The sequence below is a fragment of the Heterodontus francisci genome, chromosome 34 (assembly GCF_036365525.1).
Source record: "Heterodontus francisci isolate sHetFra1 chromosome 34, sHetFra1.hap1, whole genome shotgun sequence".
Classification (NCBI taxonomy): Eukaryota; Metazoa; Chordata; class Chondrichthyes; order Heterodontiformes; family Heterodontidae; genus Heterodontus; species Heterodontus francisci.
Genome location: NC_090404.1, coordinates 27,210,508 through 27,221,447, shown reverse-complemented (window position 1 = coordinate 27,221,447; position 10,940 = coordinate 27,210,508). Strand labels below are relative to the sequence as shown.

The window sequence follows — 10,940 nt, the reverse complement described above, 5'->3', positions numbered from 1 at the left end:
CTTCACACTTCACCACATTGTATTCTATCTGCCATGTTCTTGCACACTCACCCAACCTGTCTATATCCCTCTGCAGCCTGTTTGTGTTCTCCTCACTACTTACTTTCCACCTAACTCTGTATCATCAGTAACCTTGATACATTACACTCAGTCCCCTGTTACAGACAGGTAGGAAATGGGCTGACTGGCTTCCACTTTTCACCTCCCAACTGATCACAAATAGTGTTTTTGTTAAACTAGTGTTTCAGCCCCTGAGTGTTTTAAGGGTCAAATAAACAGACCAACGACAGGTTTACTCATAGGTTTTAAGAAAGATAATGATTTTTTCCATAATAACTAAATTGTTCATTTCCTTCACCCACTCACGCATTCACACACAAACACACAAGGATAGACAGATGAAAAGGTAAGATGCAGTTAAAGTCCCAAGTGATGTAAGAGTTTTGTGGTTTCAAAAACCTGTTGAATTGTCTTGGGAGGAAAGTATTTTCAAAGGTGCAGGCCTGGATGTTTGTAATCTTGAACTTGCTGAAGTGTTGCAGATTTCTGGTTTACTTCCACTGGTGGGGAATTCAAAATCACCTTGCAATTTCTCTCTGCCTCAGTTGTTTAAAGATGGTTTGAAACTGTTTTTGCAGACAGGGCACCTTTGCTTGGCTGGAAGTATGGCCTTCAGTCTCCATCTCTGTCTTTAAGAAAAAAGTCTTATCAGCTTGGTTTCGGTCATGTGACCAAATAATGCTCTCCCCTGCAGGGTTTATACAATGTCTTTAAACGTGCACCATTGTTAAAAATGGGGTTTGCAGTTGGCTCATCATGATACCGTGGTGTTAGGTCACAACTATTATTTTGGTTTTAAATCCACAGTCTCCCTCTCTGCCAGGGTCTTTGATAACTCAATTGTTGAAGATAGGAGCTGCTTTGCTTTGAATTGCCTGTTTCCCATTTTAATGTCTTCCCAGGGCTGGACCAGATGTGATGATGGGTTTTGGTCTCCGTCAGCCCAGATGTTTTTTGTATTACAGGAGGGGAGTCACCCGACCCCTACCCAATCTTGTCTGCAGCAATGTGTCCATGTTTTGGAGTTTAACTCACCAGTTCATTTTTTATAGTTCATAACCGCTCCTGTTCACTTCATTTTTCATCCTTGCTCCCTCTTGTGAGTGTAACAGCTGAATCTGGCTAGGTTCAGTTCTACACTCTCTGGTTCCCCTCTCTCTCCTCCCCTGAAGGTGCTGACTCTGACTGGGTTCAGTTCGACACTTTCTGGTTCCCCTCTCTCTCCTTCCCTGAAGGTGCTGACTCTGACTGGGTTCAGTTCTACACTCTCTGGTTCCCCTCTCTCTCCTCCCCTGAAGGCGCTGACTCTGACTGGGTTCAGTTCTACACTTTCTGGTTCCCCTCTCTCTCCTCCCCTGAAGGTGCTGGCTCTGACTGGGTTCAGTTCTACACTCACTGGTTCCCCTCTCTCTCCTCCCCTGAAGGTGCTGACTCTGACTGGGTTCAGTTCTACACTCACTGGTTCCCCTCTCTCTCCTCCCCTGAAGGTGCTGACTCTGACTGGGTTCAGTTCTACACTCTCTGGTTCCCCTCTCTCTCCTCCCCTGAAGGTGCTGACTCTCTGTGTGTACGTGCTCTCTCTCCCCCTCCCCCGACACTCTGGCCCTCCCTGTCCATTGTAACATCTCCCAGTTCTGGTGATGGACTCTCACTGACCACTCTCCATTTCTCCTTCTTATGCAGATGCTCCCTGATCGTTACCATTTCATATAATCATACAGCAGAGAAGGAGGCCATTCGGTCCATCATGTCTGTGCTGACTCTCTGAAAGTACTATCCAATTAATCTCACTCCCCTACACTTTCCCCATATCCTTAGAAAGTTTCCCCTCTGAAGTTTTTATCCAATTACCTTTTGAAAGTTATTATTGAATCTGCTTCCTCCACCCTTTCAGGCAGTGAATTCCAGATCAGAACAACTCGCTGCCTAAAAACATTTCTCCTCACCACCTCCCACTGGCTTTATTGGTCAATTATTTTAAATCTCTGTCCTCTGGTTACTGACCCTCCTGCCAGTGGAAACAGTGTCTCCGTCTCTACTCAATGAAAATCCCTCATCATTTTGAACATGTCTATTAAATCTCCCCTTAACCTTCTCTGCTCTCAGGAGAACAATCCCAGCTTCTCCAGAGAACTGAAACCCCTCATCCCTGGTATCATTCTAGTAAATCTCCTCTGCACCCTCTCCAAGGCCTTGATTCTTTTCCAAGGTCTGGTGCCCAGAACTTGATACAATACTCCTGCTGAGATCTAACTAGTGATTTATAAAGGTTTAGCAGAGTTTCCTTGCCTCTGTACTCTCGGTTTCTATTTATAAAGCCAAGGATCTGGTCTGCTTTTTAAACCGCTTTATTAATTTGTCCTGCCACATTCAAAGATTTGTACATACACTCCCAGGACTCTCTGATCCTACACTGTTTGAAATTGTACTATTTAGTCTGTATTGCCTGTCCCGATTCTTCCTTCCAAAATGCATTACTTATACTTTTCAGCATCAAATTTTATCTCCCATGTATCTGATTGTTGCCCACCAGTCTGTCACTATCTTCCAGAAATCTGGTACCATCCTTCTCGCTCTTTACCATTCCTCTGTCATTTATAGACACTCCCTGCCCAGTCCCCACTTCTCCTCCATTTACAGACACTCCCTGAGAGGTCCCAGCTCTTGCTGTTCCTCTTGGAACTTGCCACTTACACTGCATTTTCTGGCCGGGGTGAACCTGGGTGCTGCTCCCCCCGGGGTTTATTAACCCACTCCTTCCACACATCTTACCTGGCAGTTCACAATGCCCAGCTGATTGACGGCAGCTCACGCCCAATAGGAAGAGTGGAGAGGGGCTGGAGGACCCATCCTCCAACCAATCGGAGTGAATGAGGGGCGGGGCACTGAGTGGGTGGGGCTAAGGCCATTCATTGGCTGAAACTCTGCATCATTCTGAAAGCTGATTTCTCTCAGACTCCAGGAGCAAACTGGCCCTTTTCTGTTGCAGCTTTAAACAAATGAAACCCTGTGGGCGTGGAGCAAACATTTCAACAATTAATAGTGAAATGGATCCATTTAAGACCATGAGAAATGTTTGTCTATTCTGAATTTCTATCCTGGAATGAGCACTAATAACTTTTGTAAATTCCTTTTACACGACTGGAGTCGTGTTGGTGAGCGTTTCTAAACTCTGTCTCCCTGTCCCGGAGATGTTGGTGGATTGCAGGTTGTTTTGAGTGTTGAATTATGTTGCTTCTCCTCAGGGCAATGTGCAGCAGGGTGCATGCACGGCCATCCTCGGCCCAGGAAGCAGGAGGAGAGAATGTTGTGAATTTCTATCCTGGACTGACACTGACAGCTTTTGTAAACTCCTTTTACAGGGCCTTAGAAGGGGAGGATTCACAGACGGGAAGTTCAAACTAGCATCACAAGATCATCTGGCAGAGTCACTCGATTCATCAGGACCTGAGTATCATCGGCCTTTGAACGTGGAAGGAAAAATATTTGTCTGTTCTGTCTGTGGAAAAAGATTTTGGGCATCAGTGTGATCAGAAAAGGACTGAGATACACAAAACACTGGTTAGACCACACCCGGAGTCCTCTGTTCAGTTCTATAGGAATTGGCCTTGAATGGAGTCCATTGCAGTATTACCAGGAATTTACCTGCACTCCAAGGGTTGAATAACCAGGAGAAATTACACAGGATGTCTCAGCTTTCCACGCTGTGATTCCCAGTGTGGATAGGTGGGATGTGTTTTGAGACAGGATGTTCCAGCTCTCCACCTTTAAAGGGACAAGAAGGGGATGAGCTGGGCTGAAAGGGGCTGCTTTATGACATCACTACATTGTCCAGTTACCAACCTCCTGAACGCTGCTCATTACGGTCTGTTTATTTAAAATTTGTTCATGGGATGTGAGTGCCACTGTTCATGGGACAGTGAAGAGGGAGCTTTGCTCTAACTAACCATGTTTTTTCTTTTTCCTTTTATATAACCCCCGTGCTGTACCTGTCCTGGGAGTGTTTGATGGGGACAGTGTAGAGGGAGCTTTACTCTGTAACTAACCCATGCTGTACCTGTCCTGGGAGTGTTTGATGGGACAGTGTAGAGGGAGCTTTACTCTGTAACTGAACCTATGCTGTACCTGTCCTGGGAGTGTTTGATGGGACAGTGTAGAGGGAGCTTTACTCTGTAACTGAACCTATGCTGTACCTGTCCTGGGAGTGTTTGATGGGTCAGTGTATCCTTCCACCTGTCAGCCCTGTAGAAAGACTTTATAAAAGCCATCACTTCTCTCCACTAATTTATTATTGTATCTTGGATTGGCCCTCTGGCTCCAATCTCAATCAGACTACATAACTATTTTCAATTCACCAATATGGCCTTTTAGTGGTGGATCATTCCCTGTGAGACAGAACGTACCCTAGCCTTATTCAGGTAAATCTACGCTGCACTCCCTCAAGGCCAATACATACTTCCTAAAGTGTGTGCACAGAACTGAACACAATACTCCAGGTGTGGTCTAACCAGGGCTTTGTGTATCTCAGTGCTTTTCCAGTCACACTGATACCTGAAATCTTTTCCCACAGACAGAACAGACAAACCTTTCTCCTTCCATTTTCAAAGGCTGATGATATTCAGGTCCCGATATCCAGTGACTGTCAAATCTTGATGTGATCATTGCTTTGAACTTCCTGTCTGCAAATCCCCTTGTAAGCCCCTGTAAAAGGGGTTCTCAAAGCCATCACTATCAGTCCAGGATAGAAATTCACAACATTCTCTCCTTCTGCTACCTGGCCAAGGATGGCTATGCATGCCCCTGCTGCACATTGCGCCCCAGAAAGATGGCGGCAAGACGAGGGACCTCCTCGTGGGACTGCTCCGTTCTGGACAAAGTGGCTGTCAACAGGTAGATGCAGCAGACAGTCAGGGGAGTCAGCCAGCCAGACTGTCTGCTTCTCTTCTGTAGCTATATCTGCGCCCAGGTGTCCACAGAGAGGGAGCATGCAGTGTCTGCCTTTATGTTTAAGGCCTTTATTGACTGGTAGGCACCAGGGGGACTGGAGTGTATCACCACCATTAGGAATGACATTTTAGTTTGATTTAATTAAGTTTCCTTTATAGTTTTAATTACAGCATATCACTGGTGCCCCTCCCTTTAAATTACAGATGCAAGAAAAAAGACCTACACAAGTGGTTAGGGACCGACTTCCACATCCAGCACCCAGCCCGAGACAAACTGGCTCTTAATTAGTCCGTCTGTGTTTCTCAACTCAGTTCTGTGAGCAATGTCTGCAATAAAACAAAAGCAAAATACTGTAGATGAACATACGAAAATACGAATAAGGAGCAGGAGTAGGCCATTCAGCCCATCGAGCCTGCTCCGCCATTCAACAAGACCATGGCTGATCTGATTGTCACCTCAACTCCACATTCCCGCTTACCCCCGATAACATTTCACCCCCTTATCAAGAAACTATCTACCTCTGCCTTACAAATATTGAAAGACTCTGCTTCTACTGTATTTTGAGCAAGAGAATTCCAAAGACTCACGACCCTCAAAAAAAAATTCTCATCTGTGTTAAATGGGCAACCCCTTATTTTTAAACAGTGTCCCTAGTTCTAGATTCTCCCACAAGGGGAAACATCCACGTCCACCCTGTCAAGGCCCCTCAGGATCTTATATGTTTCAATCAAGTCGCCTCTATCTCTAAACTCCTGCGGATACAAGCCTAGCCTATCCAACCTTTCCGCATAAGAAAACCTGCCCATTCCAGGTGTTAATCTAGTAAACGTTCTCTGAACTGCTTCCCATGCATTCATATCCTTCCTTAAATAAGGAGACCAGTACTGTACACAGTACTCCAGATGAGGTCTCACCAATGCCCTGTATAGTTGAAGCATAACCTCCCTACTTTTGTATTCAGTCCCTCTCACAATAAATAACATTCTATTAGCTTTCCTAGTTACATGCTGTACCTGCATACTAACCTTTTGCGATTCATGCACTAGGACACCCAGATCCCTCTGCATCTCAGAGCTCTGCAATCCTTCACCATTTAGATAATATGCTTCTTTTTATATTCTTCCTGCCAAAATGGACAATTTCACATTTTCCCACAGTATACACCATTTGCCAGATCTTTACCCACTCATGTAGCCAATCTATATCCCTTGGTAGCCTCATGTCCTCCTCACTACTTACTTTCCTACCTATCCATGTGTCATCAGCAAATGTAGCAACCATACCTTTGGTCCCTTCATCCAATTACATTGTCAAAAAGTTGAGGCCCCAGCACAGATCCTGTGGTGCACCACTCGTTACATCTTGCCAACCAGAAAATGACCCATTTATGCCTACTCTGTTTCCCGTTAGCTAGCCAATCTTTTTCCACAATAACCTTTGAATGTGTTAGATTTCCAGAAGGCATTTGATAAGTTAAGGGCAGCACATCCACCGAGTTCCCAGTTATCCACAGCACATGCTACTTCTAAGAATTCCAATATATTGGTTAAACATAATTTCCCTTTCACAAAACCATATTGACTCTGCCTGATTACCTGAACTTTTCTAAATGCCCTGCTAGAACATCTTTAATAATAGCTAACATTTGCCCTATGACAGCTGTTAAGCTAACTAGCCTGTACTTTCCTGCTTTCTGTCTCCTCCCTTTTTGAATAAAAGTTACTTTTGCTATTTTCCAATCTAATGCAACCTTCCTTGAATCTAGGGAATTTTGGAAAATTAAAACCAACGCATAAACTAGCTCATTGGCCACTTCTTTTAGGACCCGGGGACTTGTCAGCCCACAACTCCAACAATTTGCTCAGTACTACTTTCCTGGTGATTGTAATTTTCTGAGTTCCTCCATCCCATTTCCTGATTTACAGCTATTTCTGGGATGTTACTTGTATCCTCTACAGGTGAAGACCGATGCAAAGTACCTGCTCGATTCATCTGCTATCCTTATTTTCCCTTAATTCCCCAGACTCACTTTCTATAGGACCAACGTTCACTTTGTTAACTTTTTTAAAAAAATATCTATAGAAACTCTTAGTATCTGTTTTTATATTTCTAGCCAGCTTTCCCTCGTACTGTAATTTTCCCCTCCTTATCAATTTTTTCGTCATTCTTTGCTGTTTTTTATATTCTGTCCAACCTTCTGACTTGCCACCCATCTTTGTGCAATTATATGCTTTTTGTTTAAGTTTGATACTATCTAACTTTTTTAGTTAATCACGGATGGTGGGTCCTCCCCTTGGAATTTGTCTCTCTCATGGGAATGTATCTATTCTGTGTATTCTGAAATGTCCCCTTAAATGTCTGCTACTGCATCTCTATTGACCTATCAACCCAATTTGCCACTTCAATCAGCTTTCATGCCCTCATAATTGCTCTTATTTAAGTTTAATATACTAGTCTCGTCTCTCCCTGAAACTGAATGTAAAATTCAATTATATTATGATTGCTGCCATCTTCAGTGTAAGGTCATCAATTAATCCTATCTCGTTGCACACTATCAGGTGTAGTATAGCCTGCTCTCTAGTTGGCTGAAGAATGTTTTCAGGATAGTTTCTTAGAACAGCATATTCTATGAACTCCTCAGCTCAGCTCCCTTTGCCCATCTGGTTTTCCAGTCTATATGTGCATTACAATCCCCCATCGCCGCACTTTTCTGACACGCTCCCATTATTTCTTCCTTTATATTCTGTCCTACCATGTGGTTACTGTTAGGGGACCTGTACACCACTCCCACAAGTGATTTCTTGCCTTTGTCATTTCTCATCTCTACTCAACCGCTTCTACATCCTGGCTTCCTGAACTACTTAGTCATCCCTCTCTAATGTGCTAATATCATCATTAATTAACAGAGTCGCCCTTCCAGCTTTTTCTAGCTTCCTGTCCTTCCTAAATGTCATGTACCCTTCAATATTCTGGTCCAATAATGTCTCTGTAATGGCTATCAGATTGTACTTTTTTTTTATTTCATGGGATCTGGGCATCACTGGATAGGCCAGCATTTATTGCCCATCCATAACAGCCCTTGAACTGAGTTGCCATTTCAGAGGGTATTTAAGAGTCAACTACATTTCCGTAGGTCTGGAGTCACATGTAAGCCAGGCCAGATAAAGACAGCAGATTTCATTCCCTGAAGGAACCAGATGGGTTTTTTGCAACTATCAGTAATGGTTTTGTGGGCACCGTTAGAAGAGCTGTTTAATTCCAGATTTATGAATTGAATTCAAATTTCACCATCTGCCGTGGTGGGATTTGAACTGCGTTTGCAGAGCATTAGCCTGGGCCTCTGGTTACTACTCCACCACCTCTCCCTATTTGCACTATCAGTTCATCTGTTTTGTTTCGAAAGCTATATGCATTCAGATACAGAGCCTTTAGTTTTGTCCTTTTACTATTTTTGTAACGACTAGCCCTGACTGCTGATTTACTCAGATTTGTACTTTCTATCCCTTCCTGTCACTGTCTGTTTATTATTTCTCATATTAATACCTGTCTCTACTCTTTGACTCACCACATTGTTCCAATTTTGATCCCCTGCCCCCACTATCTCGTTTAAAATCAACTCTACTTCCCTAGTTATCCAGCTCACTAGAACAGTGGGCCCAGCATGGCTCAGGTGTGGGCCATCCCAACGGTACAGCCCCCATTTTCCCCAGTACTGCTGCCAGTGCCCCAAGAACCAGAACCCATTTCTACCACACCAGTCTTCGAGCCACACATTCATTTCTCTAATTTTATTTGCCCTATGTCAATTTGCACATGGCTCAGGTAATAATCCAGAGATGATTACCTTCGAGGTTCTGCTTAATTTGATGCCGAGTTCCTCATACTGAATGTGTTGAACCTCTTTGCTTGTCCTGCCTATGTCTTTGGTACCTACATGGTCAATGACGTCTGGATCCTCCCCCTCCCACTGTAAATTCCTCTCCAGCCCTGAGCAGATGTTCCAAACCCTGGCACCGGGCAGGCAACACAGCCTTCTGGACTCTTGCTCTTTGCTGCAGAGAACAGTGTCATTCCCCCTCACTATACAGTCCCCGACTACCACTACTTTCCTTTTTGCTACCCCCACCCCACTTGAACAGCTTCCTGTACCATGGTCAGTCTGCTCATCCACACTACAGCCCTCGCTCTTGTCCATACAAGCTGCAAGAACCTCAAACTTGTTGTGTCATTGCAAGGGCTGAGGCTCCTCCACTTCCACCTTCACAATCCCTTTATCTGCCTGACTCGTAGTCACACACTCCTGTCCCTGACCACTCACCAAAATGGATGAACCTATCCTAAGGGGTGTGACTGCCTTCTGGAACAGAGTGCCCAGGTAACTTTCCCCCTGCCTGATACATCGCAGTCTTTGCACCTCAGCCTCCAGCTCAATGACTCTGAGCTAAAGCTCTTCAAGCAGCAGACACCTACTACAGACATGGCATCCAGGAGCTCCCACATAGCAACGTTGTGACACATCACCTGTCCTGCTATCTTTATTGTATTAATTTAATAAATTAAGAAAAATAAATTGTAAGTTCCTCTCCTTAACAAACTCCCTTCTTCACACCAGTTAATTTGCCTCTTAACATAGACAGTAATTCCAGTTAATTGCTAAATGGAAACAAAACAAAAACTAGATTTTAGACAGATTAACCCTTAAAATCCCCTCACTTACCAAACTCTTCTTCACACTCCGTGCCGTCCAGCAGCAGTTAGTGCAGACAAGCGGCACGGAGAGTCCCCTGAGAATTTATACTCTCTGAAAACAATGATATGTCAGATTTGCTTGAGCTCAAAAACCAGACGCAGGAACCATAGAAAAATTACAGCACAGAAAGAGGCCATTCAGCCCACCATGTCTGTGCAGGAAATCTGAAATAAAAGGAGAAAATGCAGGAAATAGTAGGTCAGGCAGCATCTGTGGAGAGAGAAACAGGAGTTAATGTTTCAGATACATTGAACAGCTGGAGCCTGCAGCCTGGAACTCGGAGTGGGAGCAGGAGGAAGAATGAGGAGAGGCAATATAGTCCAACACTCACAGCAACCTACAATCCACCTACATTAAAAAAATAGGGAGTAAGAGTTTAGAAACACTCAGCAACACGAGTCCAGTAAAAGATCCCAGCAGGAAAAGGGGGAGCAGTGTGTGTACCTGCCCTGATATCCCCCTCCCCAGGCCTGTCAGTCAAACCCCCCAACTCCTCCCAGTCCACAGCTCAGCCTATCAGCTTCCTGCACCTTGAGCCAGCCCTGCCCAGGTGTGGCCCAGTCCAAGGGGAGTCTTTGTGGAACCAGGGAGTGGGGGAGGGGGACCTCCTGCCCTGTGCTGTGTCCCAAATGGTTCCTCCCTCCCCTCCCCCAGGCCCCTTTATAACTGAGCTCAGTTTCCTTTAAAGTTTTCTCCTTTGATGTTACACTTTATTAATCTTTAATTCCTCCAAAAGAGCTGGAAATCTGGTGGCCGTTAACCCCGGGCCTGTCACCGGGAGAAGCCCCACTTGGTGCAAACACGGGACCGGCAGCTCCTTATTGGGGGTGTTGAGGCCTGCACCGGACGTCTTTGAAACCACCCCGTCACTAACCGGCCGCAAATGCTTCAACTGCGCCCTCGAGATTTGAAGCTCCCGCCTGCGACCTCTCACGTGACAGCTCACCCGGGTGATTGACGGAAGCTTGGAACCAATACCAAGAGGGGGCGGGACTGCCGGCCAACAGTCGAACCCCGCCCACTCCATGACGCACAGTTCTCTCACTTCGTCTGACTGGTTGGAGGACCCACAACCCTCCCAGTGCTCTCATTCCGAGTCGGCTCTTCCTATTGGTCCGGAGCTGCTGTCAATCAGCCGGCCAGTATATCAGGGTGGGTGTTGGAGGTGGAAGTCAGTCCCTGA

The 10,940-nt window shown here is 45.2% G+C and overlaps 1 long non-coding RNA gene across 1 annotated transcript; it reads right to left on the bottom strand.

Annotated features, from left to right (window-relative positions):
• Positions 1-348: 348 nt before the first annotated feature.
• LOC137349318 (uncharacterized) lies at positions 349-9,919 on the bottom strand. The gene is made up of 4 exons (XR_010969331.1): positions 9,725-9,919; positions 5,231-5,333; positions 2,833-3,067; positions 349-689 (listed from the first exon to the last, which is right to left on the bottom strand). It is a non-coding gene; the product is annotated as an uncharacterized lncRNA (long non-coding RNA).
• Between the last annotated feature and the right edge of the window lie 1,021 nt (positions 9,920-10,940).